This window comes from Panthera onca, chromosome B2 (assembly GCF_046562875.1).
Source record: "Panthera onca isolate mPanOnc1 chromosome B2, mPanOnc1 haplotype 2, whole genome shotgun sequence".
Classification (NCBI taxonomy): Eukaryota; Metazoa; Chordata; class Mammalia; order Carnivora; family Felidae; genus Panthera; species Panthera onca.
This window is the reverse complement of record NC_138343.1, coordinates 127560192-127576190: the sequence shown is the minus strand read 5'-3', so window position 1 is coordinate 127576190 and position 15999 is coordinate 127560192.

Here is a 15999-nt window from a genome sequence, read left to right as displayed (position 1 = left end):
GTTCATAAATGTATCTTTTGTTATTTCTATATGTTTACATGAATCATAGGTAAAATATTTCTGGAGACAGTGCCTGTCATTAATCAGTACATTAGTAAAATCTGTGTATTTTGGTAATTCTGTCCTCAAACTAAGGATTTGTTCTTTTTCTTTAAAAGAGCATGTTAGGGAAATAGAGTGTGAAGAGGAAAGTACATGATCTTTTAATGAAACAACCTGGGTTCAAAACTTGTTCCTGTAATTTATCAGCACTATGAAGTCTGGTAGTTTGCTATGTAAACTATAAACCTGATTTGTAATAATACTTACAATGTTTAACTCATGGGGTCATCAGGCAGGTTCAGTGAGCTAACAATACAGAGCACCCCGCGTATTTCCTGGAATTTGGTAATATCGGTTGCCTCTGCCTGCCTCATATATCATCCTAAAACTGAAAGTGCCAGGACCACATTCCTTTGCACACAGGAATCCTCTGACAACATTCCAGACAAAATGAATATTGAACATCTGTTTGAATCCTTAGCATTGATGCACACTTCGCTATGAGAAACTTCCTCTTTCTGTTGATTGAATCAAACATTCATGCCATCAGCTTCCATTCAGAACAAGGACATTCTATCTTCCACAAAAAGCCTTTCAAATATCTGAAGACAGCTATCATCTCTCTCCACTCAGCTTTTCCTTATTCAGTTTCCACAACCACGGCTATTTTAACCATTCAGTGCCTGACTCCTCACTACACATGTGATTCACCCTTTGCTGTCAAAACAGGAGCCAGTATCAGCCCTCGTGACAAGGTACTCAAAGTGGATTCTACTTGTTGCCCTTGATAACAGTGAGATCCTTACCTTTCCTGAACTGGATAGTACTCTTGTCTAAATAAAAGCTAATGTTGACCACTTGAGCAACCACATAACATAATTATAGTAGGAATAGGAGTACCTATTATTATGTTGATCTACTATGTGGCAGGGAGTGTATACATTTTAGACTACAAATCTAGTTGTTCAAGACATATATCTTAATTTATAAGTAATTCTTCAGTCCAATTTCTGTTTTAATCTCTCATTCTGCCTTAACCGGTTCGATTCCTTCCATTTCAACAGGCTAGTTGATTTCTTCAGCAGGGAGAGTAGAAAAAAATATGGTCCTTGATTTATTTATGTCAGCAGATATCAACCTGCTCAGTGCTTGGTCATCAGTCTGCAAAGGTTATCAATCTTGTCAATGAGGCCCCTCCAGGTTTGTGGCTTTTTCTTGACTTCCTGATGGGCCATCGCTGTCTGCCATCCTGCTACCTTGGAGCAGCCCTTCCCATTCTGGACCCTTGGCCCCTGTCTGGGATCCCATAGAGATCAGAGAGATGGCAGGCAGGAAACAAAGGGCTCAGCACTCTAACACGCCCACAATCTCTCTTACTTCCCTTTCTGTCCTGAGAAGGGAGATAGCTTGTCTTTCTCTGCTGTGTCTCAACATTTCATTCATCCCTCCAATCCTGTCAGTTCTCTTGGTGTTCTGCTTTAGGGTCTGAAAAACCAGTCCAGGGATCCTAAATGCCGCCTTCTTCTTCTTCTTCTTCCTCTTCCTCCTCCTCCTCTTCTTCTTCTTCTTCTTCTTCTTCTTCTTCTTCTTCTTCTTCTTCTTCTTCTTTCTGCCCCATTATTTCCAGAAGTTGTGAACATACAGCAACTAGCAGCTTGTGCAGGAAGAAGCAGAAGGGGAAATAAATAAAGGGAAAAAAGAAAACAAAAAGTCTCACAAAAATACGATGCCTCTACAAATTCAAATGCTTGGCAAATGATTATTACTCCTATTTAAAGATAGGAAATTAAAGTTCAAAGTGGTTGAGCAACTTACCCAGGATCACACAGCAAGCAAGAGAAAGCTGAGGCCACACCAATGTGTGACTGACTTCCGGTGCTGTACTTCCCTCCCATGGCCTCTCCTCACTGTTGGCCCCATGTCTTTTCACATGAGCTGTTCCAGGTCAGACAGCCCATCCTGCCCTAAGGCAATAATCTGGACCCATGTCAGGGGGCACAGCACATGTTAGTTTGTTGCATTCAAACCAGTGTATCAGTTTGTAGAAATCCATTTGAAATTTGACTCCTTTATTAATCTTGTCAGCAGTATTTTCCGAGTTTTGTTACCTGAAAATTTAATAATTCTATTTCCTACATTGGAGTTACAAATGACAACACTGGCCCAAGCAAAGCCCTGTGGGATTCCATGAGGGGCCTGCTACTTAGTAGTACTGATTTACTAATAATTAGTGTTGGAAGACACACGTTTTCGACCAGTTATCTGTCTTGCCTTACTCTGATCCTATACGTTTTCCCCAACAGGAGCCCGCACGTGATCGCAGGTCACTATGTCCGTCAGAAAATTCATATGGTTTTTATATTCTCCTAATCTACTTACCAATCAAGACATTCCGGTTTTCAACCCCGAACATAAGTTTGAGGATAGGACTTGTTCTTGGTGAGCTTTTACTGGCTCTTAGTAATACTTCATTCTGTTCAAGTGCTCAAAAACGATTCTTTGTATAATCCATTCCTATCAACGTCTAAGAGAAACATCAAGTTCATTAGAGTTTACTTCCTGCAAACCCTTGTTTCCTGTGATACAATCAAAACAAATTAGTTATTGTTTTAAAGCTGACATGACATACGTTGTGAGTCTGACTCTCCTAGTTCGGTGGTTAACGTAGGCTGCTGTGACTTTCATGTACTTTCAGCTCTGTAGTCTTCCACTCATAATAAAAATATGATTGAACGCAATTACCACCATTGGAGCTGCCTATGCACCTGAAACTCTATTGAGATAATTACATGCAGCACCTCCTTTAGTCTTCATGCCAGCGTTTTACAGACAGACATTTGGCCTAAAAGCATCTAGCCAACCAGAGCTTAAATGCAATTTTTTCTAAGTCGACACTTACACCCCTGCCCAATCAAACCAAGTGCAGCTATACTTGCCTGGAGCATTTACATAGAGGTTTGAGTGTAGTCTGGTCAGAAGGAACGCAAGGAAAAAAGATGATGGATCCAGGAAGTACAAGCATACAGGTGTTTCGGCCATTGTATTACCCTGCTTTTATTTTTTTTATTTTTTTAAATTTTTTTTTCAATGTTTATTTATTTTTGGGACAGAGAGAGACAGCATGAACAGGGGAGGGGCAGAGAGAGAAGGAGACACAGAATTGGAAACAGCCTCCAGGCTCTGAGCCATCAGCCCAGAGCCTGACGCGGGGCTCGAACTCACGGACCGCGAGATCGTGACCTGGCTGAAGTCGGGGCTCGAACTCACGGACCGCGAGATCGTGACCTGGCTGAAGTCGGATGCTTAACCGACTGCGCCACCCAGGTGCCCCGTGTATTACCCTGCTTTTAAAAGCACTCCAAAACTGGCCTTCACTAGCATGGTGAGAATTAGTGTTTCTGAGAATCCAGCTGAATATATAAACTTCACAGTTTCAAAAACTGGGAAACAATCCTGCGTTATATAAGAAGACCAAGCATAAATGAATGCAATAATAAGAGCCACATTTATTCATGTAATTATTAATTTCCCTTTCATTCATGTATTCATTCATCAAGAAAAATATTGATTGCCTACTTTATGTCAAGTATTAAGTGCTGTCATTACAGCAACAAACAAAAATAAAGTCTCTGCTTTCATTATGCTTAAATTCCACCTGGTATGGAGGAGAGGTAGATGGTAATGTAATGAAAAATAGATCATGCTATAAAGGTGGTGATAAGTTCCATGAAATAAAAGCAAGGAGAGGTTTCAAAACATTGTGATGTTGTTTCAAAACACTGTGATGGGGGACCTAAGTGGCTTAGTCCGTTAAGCATCTGTTTCTTGATTTCAGCTCAGGTCATGATCTCATGTTTGTGAGTTCCAGCCCCACATTGGGCTCCACTCTGATAGCACGGAGCCTGCTTGGGAATTTTCTCTCTCCCTCTCTCCCTCTCTCCCTCTCCCCCCCTCCCCCACGCTCTCTCTCTCTCTCTCTCTCTCTGTTTCAAATTAAAAACAAAAAAAAAGAGATTGTGATGACAGGTGCTATTTTCTGCACAGTGGTCAGAGAAAGCCTCTCGAACAAGAGGTCATCGTGGAAGAGACTTGAATTAAGTGGAAAATAGAACCAGGCAGTTATATGAAGGGAGAGTGTTCCAAACAAGAAGGACAAGCAAGTACAAATGCTCTGTGGTAGGATGGGCTTGGCCTGCATATCACAGCAAGGAAAACAGAGAGGCAGGACTTGAAGGAAAAAGAGGGAATGAGATCTGAGAGATAACAAAAATCCAATTTTTTTTTTTTTTTTTTTGTCTAACAGGCAATATAACAGGCATTGGATTTTTTTTTTTTTTTTTTTTTTTTGTAGGATAAGTAAATATTGGAGTAATTTTGAATAGACAAAAGTATGGTCTGACATACTGGAAAATAGAATCTAAAGAGTTCAAAAATGGAAGCAGACTATTTAGCAGTCTGCATAATCAAAGAAAGAGACAATAATGGTTTGAACTAGGGTGACAAATGGAATTGGTGAGAAGTTCTTCAACTTGTGATATTCTGGAGATGATTTGCTGATAACTGGATACAGAGTATGAGGAAAAACAGAGGTGGGGAGTATTCTGGTATTCTCACCTCTATAGATGAGTGAACGGAATTGCTAATACCTGAAGGAGGAGGCTGAGGGAGAAGCAGGTTTAGGAGGGAAAATCAAGAATTCAGATTTGGACATGGTGAATGTGAGATGTGTGTTAAACAATCTAAGACATGCAACTGTCACACTGCCTGCAATATATTAGGTGCTTGATAAAAGTTAATTATTTAACACAAGCATTGAGTTCTAAGATTTTTCTAAAAATCTCTGTCAAGCTGCCTTGGCAATGGTAGAATAGCCTCTCACAGATGAGTGAGAAGTTCCATTAAGTCTTAAAGAATAGGTTTGATTTTCAGTGCAAGAGGAAAACAGCGAGAATTTGAAGCAGTGAGACTGTTTTTGCCACAATATAGGAAATGGTGATAAATATTTGAGGGCAAGTGAGCAAATGGTCTGGCTGCAGTTACAGATTCTGGAGGCTGATAAGGAGTGAAAGACTAATTGATGGCAGATTGTGGGAGGCTTGGAGGGTCAGACTAAGGAGTTTGACTCATTTTTAACTGTCTTCTGTTTTTGTTCAGCTTGTTGGCAAGGGAGCCACAGGATGAAAGCAGTGTTTATAAATTAATTGGGATGGACTATAGTAGAGAAGATTTATGCTAGGGGAGGACTGCAGTAGCCCTAAGTGAGAAAATAAATATTGTGGGAATGGAAATGGAAAACAAGCAACAGGCTCCAGAGACTTCTGAAGTCAAGGAGACTTGGTTCTTATCCAGTCCAAACCTACATAACAGACATCTGAGCTCTTTGATGCTTGGCATCATGCAGACAACATAGGATTGACTGTGTTTTTGTTAATTTACATGATTATACATGATCTTTTGCTACTTTCAGATGCTATAGCTGTGGGATGTTTACCAGGGTGGTGCTTCTCTTTCTCAGCACGTGGTAGGAGTGCTCTTTCCTTTCCCTAGGATGTCAGGCCAGGTAATGGACTTGCTTTGGGAAATAGGATGTGAGCATAAATGGCATATATCACTTTGGGGCAGAAGTTTTTAAAAAGCAAAGTGCAATTTGTCACTGTCTCTTCCTGATGCAGCAACTGGCAATATTACAAAAGGGTGGAGATTTCATCCACTGATTTCATCCGTTCCTGAGTGAGGATGTTTGGACCTGTAGCAAACCTTTAGGGAAGAGAGTGGGTAAAATATGCTTTTGTTCCTGTAGGCCACTAAGATTAGGGGCTATTTGTTACGAGGGTATAATCTAGCCGATCCTGACTGATATAACAACTGTTATCGAAAGAATTGATAAAGTATTATACAATCAAATGTCGAAGATATTTAAATAACTTATAGGAACGTATTTTATCTGGGCAATCTTATCTTTTCATTTCAAAAGTATTAAGCAATAGAGGCATTCACTTTTGAATGTCCCCTCTCTGTAAAGAGAGCTTTCCTACTATTCTTACTTTCTAAACTTCTACTCTAATAAACTTTTGCCTGATGCTCAAAAAAAAAAAAAAGTATTGAGCAATAGTTATAGCACGTGAATTGTAATGATACTCATAACTCAGGCCAAAAAGAGACAAGCAAACAGGAAGGAATAGTTTTTATTATGTATTTGCTTTCCTAAGTTGATTCTATACAAGTTTTCTGTGATTTTTTTTTTAAATCAAAGTAATTTTCCAGGAATTTAAATGGAAAGTGTAAGTGTGTGTGTTCATGTGGGGGTGTGTGCATGAGAGAGGGGAAAATCAGATTCCTCATGGGAGAAAAACAAATAGGGACAGGAAGCAAACACTTTGTGAAACCAATACTAATATCCTTTACTGGTACAGAGCTTAATATCTGAGATAGTTTTCTACAATTGGAGAAAAATGATTAATTAATAAAGCCAATTAATTACGGGGTGCCTGGGTGCCTCAGTCGGTTCAGCATCCGAACAGCTCAGGTCATGATCTCAGTTTGTGAGTTTGAGCCCTACATCGGGCTCTGTGCTGACAGCTCGAAGCCTGGAGCCTGCTTCAGATTCTATGTCTCCCTCTCTCTCTGCTCCTCCCCCACTCACCCTCTGTCTCTCTCTCAAAAATAAATAAAAACATTTAAAAAATTTTTTTGAAAAGCCAATTAATTAAGCAAATAAACACACTCTCTAACCCAAAGGACATCATGCCATTTCATTTAGATATGAATATATGTGGCCACATATAGTATGTGGCCAAGAATAAATATAGAGGCGAACAAACAACCAATTTTTCAAATTATGCATCCCTGTCATTCCCCAGGTAGTATCTGATCATCCTAACGTCCCTGCACAAGAATCCTGTCAAGTTGATTTAGTCAGAATCCCCCTTTACCCCTGATGTTTCCTCTTAGTAGGTCTGTGGTCCTAAGTTGCTCCTTATATAGATCCTAAAGCAGTCACCTACCTCGCTTGTGACATCAAAGGAATTGCATGCCTCCCATTTCTGAGCCTTCCTGGATTGAAAACAGTAATGCTTGCTCGCTAGTGGTCTCTATCTCAGCAAGCATTTAGGTTTGACCTCCATCTGCGAAATGACTACTATTTCCTCCATTAGCTTTCCAGGCTCACATACTGATCTTCAGAGGACGGGTATCTCCAACTCTCATTGAAGGTGGAGTTTGTTTGATAATACAATGTTTCATGGTCATGAAAAAAAAATGTAAATGGTGGGTTCAATGGTGGAAATGATTATTTAAGAATTGAAGAATATAAACTTGAGCACATTTATTGAGAATTAATTAAAAGGTTGAATTTTAGTACATCTGTTTTTTTTTTCAAAAACCATGCTTAAAAACTCAGTTACAGTGTAAGTTTCAAAATATGTAAACTCCTCACCCTTTTGAGCCAAATGAATTTATACTCTGAGACAAATAATACCTTTTCTATGCCATACCTTTTAATTAAGTGCACGTTCATAACATTGATGGAGTTAATATCACTTGTTTGGAGGGAGAGAGAAAGAGAGCATGAGCAGGGAAGGGGCAGAGGTGGGGAGAGAGAGAGAGAATCTTCATCAGGCTTCATGCCCAGCGTGCAGCCCAGCTTGTGGCTCAATCTCACAATCTCACGACCATGAGATCATGGCTTCAGCCAAAGTCAAAAGTTGGATGCTTAACCAACTGAGCCACCTAAGCACCCCTTATATTTTTTATTTAGCACATTTTATTTAACATACCTATGTGCTATAATCTTGTCCCAGTGCATAAATAAGTATATGAGTTGTCAAGAACGATAGCTACCATTTCCTTTGCTAGTTTCTAAAACATAACAATTACATCCTACTAAATTTTATTGCAATGCTACTAAATGGTTCTGAAATAACCAGCTCTTGTGCCAAGTTTTAGTCTAGAAGATGAAAAACAAAAATCAAAATCAGCATATTGCTTATATTTCTAGGAACACTAACAAATGCCACACACACACACACACACACACACACACACACACACACAAAATACATCAAACATGTACACAGTTGACAAAATTCCTGTCTTAGTATTTAAAGAAAAAACTCAGTAGACGTATTAGTCTATATAGAGTCAACTTTGTGGATTTTTTAGGAAGGAAAAATTGATCTTAGATTTTTGAATCCACAAATTCCTTAGAAAAACGGTGACTAGTTTAAATTTCAACTGTCTGAAAACATAAGCTTTTTCATTACAGATTTATACAAATTATTTTTCAGTCCAAGATATCTATTCACATGTTGTAAACTTTTGAATATATTTTTTCTAAAAGTTTATGCCTGCCTGAGTTCAAACTAGATCATTGATTATCGATTTTGATATTTAGTATGCTAATTGGTATGGAATATTGCCAGAGTTTGAACTTCTCTTTTTCTTTTCTTCAATGGTACCTTTAATTGTATTTTATATGCTGGTCTTGAAGAACCTAATTTTCTTGTTTGAATTGCCTGGTGGGGCCAGAACAATTGGGAATAAAGGAAAGCACAATTCCAGGCCAAGAAATATGACTGAAAATAAGACAGGTCTACTAGACTGTAGATAAGGGTTGTTAAAAAAAATGAATGAGGGGCGCCTGGGTGCCGCAGTCGGTTAAGCGTCCGACTTCAGCCAGGTCACGATCTTGCGGTCCGTGAGTTCGAGCCCCGCGTCGGGCTCTGGGCTGATGGCTCGGAGCCTGGAGCCTGTTTCCGATTCTGTGTCTCCCTCTCTCTCTGCCCCTCCCCCATTCATGCTCTGTCTCTCTCTGTCCCAAAAATAAATAAAAAACGTTGGGAAAAAATTAAAAAAAAAAAAAAAAATGAATGAGCTGTCAAATTTGTTTAAAATGGTGCACAGAGAATAACTACTCGCTGAACTTACCTTTGAAACAGAGGTCTCAAAGAGTAAGAAATCAAGAGGTTCTAGAACCTGGATCCAGCAGAATGAGCATTGAACTTGGGACTCCAGTAGAAAGCACAGCACAGTGAGAAAACACCCCAGAAGCAGGAATACAAACCCAGGCTCTATCACTCATTCATTAGGTGGCCTTGGGCAAATATCGGTCTCGATCCCAATTCCATATCTATAAATGGGAATAAACGATGCCCACCTTCACTAATTGTTATTATGCTTAGAGACACTATTTGTAAAATGTTTGGCAGAGTCAGAACTTAGAGATGACAGAAGCTATTATTATTAATAATAATTAGAGGTAGAATCAGATCTTTCTATGGAAAAAAAATCCCCTCGCTGAAGAAGGCAAGATTCACTAACAGAATAAATAGCAAAAATTTGTTGTTAAATCAAACCGAGTGTCCATATGTTCCCATCCTATGTATAGTTTGTAGGAAGCATTCCTTGAATAGCCGTGTAACAGATTTGGCCATCTCAAATGTTCATGTTCTGGCTGACGGCCATGGAGTCAAGACAGAGATCTTGGACTATGGAAGTGTGACAAATCCACTGGAGATTGTTCGATGTTTCTGTATTTACTACAAATGTACAAACCAAGTAAACTGGGTATTCAGCACACTTGAACTGAAACCCTTCCAATACAATAATCTTGTGAGCAATACCTTCACCAGAAACTACCTTTTCTGAGTCCTCTATAAACCAGTCCTGTTTTTGACAAGAAAATTACAAGACTTGCTTTCATGATTCCCTTTAAGTGCCATTTGTATATTTGCCGTTTGCATTACATATAGCTTTTTATAATTTCTTATCTCTTCTGTTGAAACATTCTAAAATTCCTTTTTAAACTAAAGTTAAAAGAATATAGTGAATTATATCAATTTTTTTTTTTTTACTGTACACATAACATAAATTTACCTTTTCAACATTTCCAAGTGTATAGTTCACTGGCATTAAGTCCATTCTCATTGTTGTCAACCATCATTGCTTTCTTTTTTTAATGTTTATTTATTTTTGAGAATGAGAGAGAGAGAACGCAAGAGAGCAGGTGAGGGGCAGAGAGAGAGGGGGTGAGAGAATCCCAAGATTCTGATGCGGAGCTCGAACTCACAAACCACGAGATCATGACCTGAGCCAAAGTTGGATGTTCAACTGACTGAGCCAACCGTCATTACTTTCTATCTTCATAACTTTTTCATCTTTCCAAGCTGAAACTTTATACCCATTAAACAGTAACTCCTCTTTCTCACCTCTCCCAGACTCTGGCAATGTCTATTCTAACTTTCTCTCTCTATGAATTTTGTTTATTCCAGGTGCATCATGTATTTTTCCCTTCATGTCTGGCTATTTCACTTAGCATGAAGTCTCCAAGTTTCATCTATGTTGTAGCACGTATCAAAATTTCATTGCTTTTTGGGATGCCTGGGTGGCTCAATTGTTTGACTCTTGGTTTCAGCTCAGGTCATGATCTCGAAGTTCGTGGGTTGGAGCCCTGAGTTGGGCTCCGTGCTGACAGTGCAGAGCCTGCTTGGGATTCTCTCTCTCTCTCTCTCTCTCTCTCTCTCTTCCTCTCTCTGTCCCTCCCCTGTTCTCTCTCTCTCTCTTCCAAAATAAATAAATAAACAAAAAAAAGAATTTCATTCCTTTTAAAGTTATGTTATTTTTTTCACTTCCAAAGGCATATTTATCAATTAACCTTATTATTTAAAAAAATTAATGTTTATTTTTGAGAGAGAGAGGGAGGGAAAGGGCAAACAGGGGAGGGGCAGAGAGAGAGAGAAAGGGAGAAATAGAATCTGAAGCAGGTTCCAGGCTCTGAGCCATCAGCACAGAGCCTGATGTGGGGCTCAAACTCAAGAACAGTGAGAACATGACCTGAGCCAAAGTTGGATGCTTAACCGACTGAACCACCTAGGCCCCCCCAATTAACCTTATTTTTAATAGAACTTTTTTTTAAAGCAAAACTGAGAGGATGATACAGAGATTTCCCATCTATCCCCTGCCCGCACATAGGCTCAGGCTTCCCCATTATCATACCGCCCACCAGAGTGGTACATTTGTTAAAACTGATGAAACTGCACTGACACATCATAATCGCCTCCAAGCCCATAGTTTATGTTAGAGTTCATTCTTGTTATACATTCTGAGTTTGGACTGATGTATAATGACATACATAATGTCTAATGGATACAACATTATATAATATCACACAGAGTATTTTCATTGTTCTAAAAATCCTCTGTGCTCCATCTATCCATCCCTCCTTTCCCTAATCCCTGGCAACCACTGATCTTTTTACTGTCTACATAGTTTTGCTTTTTCCAGAATGCCATATAGTTGGAATCATACAGTATGTAACATTTTCATGTTGGTTTCTTTCACTTAGTAATATGCATTTAAATTTCTTCCATGTCTTGATAGCTTCTTTCTTTCTAGTGCTGAATAATATTCCATTGTCTGGATATAGTACAGTTTATTCATTCACTAACTGAAGGACATCTTTCTTTTAAATTTTAATTCCAGTATAGTTAACATACAGTGTTATATTAGTTTCACGTATATGATACAATGATTCATCACTTTCGTATATCACCCAGTGCTCATCACAAGTGCACTCCTTAATACCCATTGCTTGTTTCACCCATCCCCCACCACCTCCCCTGTGGAAACCATCACTTTGTTAGTGTGGGTTTTTTGCTTTTTTGTTTTTTGTTTTTAAAGTAAGCTCTATGCTCAATGCGGGGCTTGGACTTACGACCCTGAGATCAAGAGTCATGTGCTCTATTGGCTGAGCCAGCCAGATGTTCTGCATCAGTTTGTTCTCTATAGTTGTATCTGTTTCTTGATTTCTCTCTCTCTTGTTTACTTGTGCTCATTTTTTTTTCCTGTTTCTTCTTAACTTCCCCATATGAGTGAAATCATACAATATTTGTCTTTCCCTGACTGACTTATTTCACTTAGCATTATATCTCTGGTTCCATCCATGTCATTGCAAATGGCAAGATTTCATTCTTTTTTATGGTTGAATAATATTTTATTATATATATAACATATATATATATATATATCACATCTTTTTTATTCATCTGTCATAAATAATACTATCATAAACACAGGGATGCATATTTCCTAGAATTACTGTTTTTGTAATTTTGTAATATTTTAGGGCTAAATACCCAACAGTTCAATTATTGGATCATAAGGTAGTTGTATTTTTAACATTTTGAGGGACTTCCATACTGTTTTCCACAGTGACTGCACCAGTTTGCATTCCCATCAGTGCAAGAGAGTGTCTTTTTCTTTGCATCCTTGCCAGCACTTGTTGTTTCTTGTGTTTTTGATTTTAGCCATCCTGAATGACATCTTGACTGCTTTTTAAGTCTTGACAATTATGAAAGCATCTTCTATAAATATCCACGTACAGGCTTTTGTGCAGATGTGAGTTTATAACTCTTTTGCATAAATATCAAAAAACATTATTGCTGAATCTTATGGTAGGAATGTATTTGGTTTTGTAAGAAACTGCCAAACTGTCTTCCAAAGTAGCTGCACCATTTTGCATTCCTACCAGCAGTGAATGAGGATTCCTGCTGCTCCATATCCTTGCCAGCATTTGGTTTTATCAGCATTCTGGATTTTCACCATCGTAATAGGTATGTAGTGATATTTCAATTTGCATATCCCCGATTTCATATGATTGAGCATTTTTTTCATATATTAACTTTTCATCCGTATATCTTCTTTGCTAAGGTGTCTGTTAAGGACTTGGCCCATTTTTTAATTGAGTTGTTTTACTATTGTGCTTTAAGTGTTCTTTATATATTTTGGATAATAGTCCTTTATGAAATGTGTCCTTTGCAAATATTTTCTCCCAGTCTGTGGCTTGTCTTCTCATTTTCTTGACATTGTCTTTTGCAGAGCAGAAGTTTTAATTGTAATGAAGTCTTTCCTGGATTGTGCCTTTGGTGTTATAACTAAAGAGTCATCCTTCTACCCAAAGCCATCTAATGCTTCCTATGTTATCTTCTAGGAGACTAATGTTTTGTGTTTTACATTTAGGTCTGTGATCTATTTTGAGTTAATTTATATGAAGGGTGTATGGTGTGTCCAGAATTGATGTTTGTTGTTGTTGTTGTTGTTGTTTTGCATGTGGCAAAAAACCGTTTTGGCACCATTAACTGAAAAGAATATCTCGTCCCCCTTGTACCTGCTCCTTTGTCAAAGATCAGTTACTATGTTTATGTAGCTCTATTTCTGTACTCTCTCCTCTGTGGCCCTGATCTCTTTGTCAGTTCTTTCACTACTACCACACTCTTAATCACTGTCTCTTTATAGTAAGTCTTGACTTCAGGTCTTGTCAGTTTTGTGACTTTATCTCCTTTAACTTTGTGTTGGGTAGTCTGTGTCTTCTGCCTCTCTACATAAATTTTAGAATGAGTTTAGCAACATCCACAAAGTAACTTGCTGAGATTGTGATTGATAGTTACATGTATTTTTAAAAGTTTAATTCTTAAAGTTTAGAACGTGTCCTGCAGAAATCACACATAACGTTACAAAGTGGCCGGTAAACCCCAGGCTTTTGAGATGGAGTTAAGTGGTGATCATAAACAGGACAGTGCTGGTGGAGACCATGTGGATTACAAGTTTATGAACCTTCTGCTACCCGATTCCAGCTCTGATAACAGATCAGAGATCGTGGATGTGAAAAAGAATTTCACTATTTCAGAACTTAATTTTTATCATTGAAATGTTGCTCCATTAGCCAGCATTAAATATTTGAGCAAAAATAAAAACAAAAAATGATTGGAATGATTACAATGCTACCTGGTAAATGAGAGAAAGAGGGAAGTGTACTTCTACAGAGCTAACAGCAAGCAAAATCTTACTTCCAATAAAAACTTTTGCTTTGTAGACCATTTTAATATGCCACAGAATGAATAATTATGTTTTAAAAATGGCAGTAAAGTTAAAGGAGACAAGAAGGAGGTGCCTGCCATGAAAGCCAGAATTAAAAACTTCTTTTGAAGCTGTAAAATATCATTAATCTTTGAGTGAAGTGAACACAATCCTCCCTCTATTCTCACATAGACAGCTGCTAATAAGTAGTTTCAGGAAAAAAAATATTTTGACATGGAAAATGCTAGTGCATTTGGGCATGGGCAACTATGTCTAGAATCCAAACTAATTCAACCAATAAAGTATTTCTTAATGTATTTTATTAAAAATAATTTAAACAGTATATTTAACAGTATCCATAGTGATATTTTCTTAATCGTTTCTGTACCACATTAATAAATCTATCATCAGTTTCTCCTCACCCATTTAAAAACTTATGGCTGGCATCAAAGAAATCACCATTCACAACCACAAATTGTTTTTTTGTTTTACTTTGTCAGCATCCCCATACACATATGTGAAATTTAACATGGCTACTGTTTAAATGCTAAATACTACTTATGATCTACAGAATTGCTACACTAGCTTACATACTTATATATATATTTTTTTAATCTGGCCATTGATTTAAATGGAAGGAAATCTGTGCCAAAATTAACAAGATTCATGTCTGAGAGCGCCTGATCACTTTTATGTTTTCCCCAAATGACCCTGAATCACAGATCTTGCTTTCCCAACTCAGCTAGACTCAACAAGCTTTTACTCTTATAATCAAGGCATAGGTCATTGCTTTGGGTAGGAACTGATTCCAATGGAGCACAAGAGAACTATTAATCTATTCCTGTTAAGCACTGCTTGGGTTTCAGTCTTTTTCATCGCACTAACACAGTAAACATAAAATAAAGTCATATTCTGAAGTGGTTAGATTTAGTCTTCAAACATATTTAGAATGGTCACTGTCTTTTAAGGAACAAATTATCCTTTCAGTGAATCATTATAAAAGTAGATGAGAAAATGTAAAATAATTTGTTGTAATTATTAGTATGTAACCCTCAGAGCAAGAGTCATGAAGCAGTTGGGAATTTCTTATGTTTAGTTATTAGCAAATCAACATTTCCCGAGCGTCTCATGTGTGAAAAACTTAATGAGAGATATTATTCAATATTTCACGGAAAGTGGAATGATAGTCCCAGACTGCAAGATTATTTTTATGTGTGTGCTCATATTTAAAGTCACTTTTCAAATTTATTAATCAGATTTTAACAATGTAATAAAGTTTCCTTTTTAGACCTAATGGAAAAAAAAAAGCAGTAAATATAAAACACTTATTAATTATGTAGCCGGGGACAGACTAGGGATTCAATAAATTACAATAGCTGTTATTGTTAACAAAAGTATTACATTTAGTACTACTTTGTCTTCGAAATACTCTCCAGTCATTAAAATAAAGGATTGACCACAATGTTTTCATAATTTGTTATTTATTCTTTTATGCAACTAAATTTACTCCTAAAAATGTAAACTTCTTTCCTTTAATCAAACTTAACCCCAGATTGCTTCCTGACATTATAGACAATTTATTAATAAGTTTATACCATATTTTTTTTTCTTTTTGGCCACATTTTACTTTGCATATATTATGAAGCTTATAATTATTTACATTATGTATTTTCCTTAATATTCATATTCAAAATAATGATATGGTAAAATTAATATTTTGGCTTAAACTGATGAACTGTATGTTACATAAATGTAAGTGTGAGACTTATGTTTTATAATTATATATAAATTTATCTGATTCAAATTTAATCTAAGTTTAAAACGTAAGGATATTTTTTCAATATTTGTCCTTTAGGTTTAATTGTAAGATTTATAAGACTAATATTTTTGATATAATTACTAGTCCTATGATATTTAAGGCTCTGGAAACAGTTTAAAATGAAAGAAGCATTAATTTTGTCATGAAAATTAGTATGGAGCCTTGCCATAGTTTCAGAGAAGCTAAGTTGAATGCAGTATGGCATAGACCATGGGGATATTAAAGCATTGTCTCTTGCATTCTGTGAATCTACATCGTAACTATTGAAAAGACTTTGAACATTTAGC